Here is a 2,747-nt window from a genome sequence, read left to right on the forward strand (position 1 = left end):
CCTGTACAGGGTCCCGGGAAGGTGCTGGAGCCTTTCCCAGCTGACTTTGGGCCAAATGCAGACTACACGTTGAACTGGTCGCCAGCTGCACACAAGTTAGGCAAGTGTACCACGACACCATCAGCGACGGTACGAAAAAAATCATTATATACTTATAATTAAAAAGCAAAATGTCAACCAAACAATATAATTTTGTGTAATTAAAGTCCATTCGCTATAGCCAGAGACAAGCTAACAGAAATTCGGATAGTTGTTAATGTAATTAGAAACATTCACGACACAGCAGCACACAAGCAGAGCACACAACAAAATTCATATCTGCTCGTTGTATCAAAAACTCTGCCTCTTCTTCTTGCTGCTAATTACGCTGCATCCAGTAGACCTCAGTGCTGTCTTGCATACTGTTTGCCAACTGTGTAAATTAAATGACTCTTTTCATTGGAGGCCATGCGGCATACCTGGGGCCCAGCGCTTTAACCTGTGCATTAATCTGGCTCCCATGGCGCCGAAGCAAAAGTCAGACAGTTCATGAACCAAAGCACCGTCAAACTTTATGAAGAAAAAAGGCAAAAAAGATGAATAATACGGCTATTCTGGGGATTGAGATAAAGGTTGAGGACAGACAAGTTATAAAAATAAAAAAAAAAGAAAGGAAAAGAAGCAGGCGGAGGAATATGAAGGCAGAGCAATCGGATCTGAGATTGCATCTTTTTGCAGAATGCAGTTTTCTCCTCCTCCAAGTTGGGCCCTTAGGCATGGCCTGGTCTGCTTCTCCTGCTCCCTTCCTCCCTCTTACCACCATATGGACACTCCAGACCTCAGGAGGTCCTGCCTCCATGTTCAGTTTCCCCACACAATATACACTCTTGAACACATTTAGAGCAAATTATCAGTTGTCTTTCATGACTCTGGAAGAATAGATTCAAATGGGGCCTAATCTGTCTCAACAGACTCACCAATTCTTACATTAATTGAAGGCCACACGGCACACGGATCATATAGGACAATTCTTTTAAATGTTTTGATTTTAAAGAGCGAACTACAAGAAGAGCCCACATCGCCCTCCACCACCACCACCACCATTGCTGTCTTTCACTGTCATCCTTCAGTCTGCCTTTCTTCAAGGGCCGTTTCATCCTGACCAGTCTGGGATTTTATCACGCTTGCTTTGGTCATTACATCACAATTATGAAGCTGTTGGTATGGGAGAAATAAGGGATGAAAAAGGAGGAGTGGAAAAAAGCGACAGATAAAATGTAGGTCAGTGGAGATGCGCTCGGGGCAGTTTCTCTCGCTCTATGGTCGTCGCTCTCTCTCCGTGGGCCACAGTTAAAGAGGCTAAAAGACTGGGGGTGAAAGTGCCTCCAACCCACACCTGCCTCTTTACTACCTCGCACAGACTGACAGAAGCATCCACAGTGTTTCCTCTCAGACAACTACTCCAATGGCAGACGTTAAGCACCAGGCGTGACGTTAACTCAGTGTGACGGGGGAGATTGTTTCACAAAAGACAGGACACGCTCATTTCTTCACCTTCATGATATGATTACTTTTTAACTTTGCCGATTTACTTGGAACCCAATGGAAGTCACCGGGAGTCCATGTGGTGTCAACAAAGACCTGGTGGCAGAGGTTACTGAAACTCAGTCAGATGGAAACACATATTGGGCCTTGTCAACAATCCCATATTAGCTCTGCTTTTTTCTTCATTAGCAGTTAGAAAACAATGTAAAGGGAAATTTGCTGATTTGTATGAATGCGCAATTTCAGACATTTCAATTTACACAAATCAACCCCAGTACAACAATCAATGGTCACTATAAACTTCTCGATGGTCATAATTTGATAGTAAAAGGTACAATGGGCCCAATACTTTGATCATTCATAACACAACGTACACGATTAGAATCACCTCAAACCTATAGCGTCAGTCATTGCGGCCTTATATCATCGGTTTGCCAGGTCAGTATTTGCGAATTTCTCAGAGGAAGTAGAAGACCCCACCCTGAAAGCCATCCCGAAGGATACCTGAGACAAGTCGTGTCATCGGAGCTGGTGTTCTTTCTGTGACATACAGTAAGATCATTAACCTCAATGTACAGAAGATAACCACTGCTACGGTTCCATTCTTGTCATCTTTAATAAGTCTTGAAAGTGTCTCAATTGTAATTCAAGTTGAAAATCACTTAAAAACCTGCACAAATTTGGTCACAAAACATTTGTAATTGTACATCCTTGTAGTATCCATGATGGCCACTATATCCTGCTGAAAAGAATGTCCCACACTTGGAAAAGCAAGTGCTCATTAAACTGTTTAACATGTTTATTTGACTGCGCAAAAGTGAATATTATTTACTATGTAAAGACAAAATATTGGATAAAACTCTTATACTGGCGTCATCTAAATTTGTTGCGATCTAAAAAAAATTATCCGATTACCTGATCAACCAGATCAACATGAGTCTCATTTCAAATCATGGAGTCAGAAAATCTGGCCACGATTAAGGGTTGACACACTTTTTTATACATGTTTGAAAACAACCAACAATATATTCCACTGGGCTGATTAAATGTGGAGGGTGAAGCGTCAGCGTGCGCTCAGGCTTGCGCGCGTGTGAGTGCGCGTGTGTCAGTTTGTGTGTGCGCGGCGAGTGAATGTGAAGGCTGCAGGCTGAGCGGGAGAGAGTGGGAGGAGCGGAAAGTGCTCAGGTCCAATCCGAGCTGGCGGGCAAAGCCTCTCCAACACG

Source organism: Idiotropiscis lumnitzeri, chromosome 1 (genome assembly GCF_059441095.1).
Source record: "Idiotropiscis lumnitzeri isolate Australia: NSW breed Sydney's pygmy pipehorse chromosome 1, RoL_Ilum_1.0, whole genome shotgun sequence".
NCBI lineage: Eukaryota > Metazoa > Chordata > Actinopteri > Syngnathiformes > Syngnathidae > Idiotropiscis > Idiotropiscis lumnitzeri.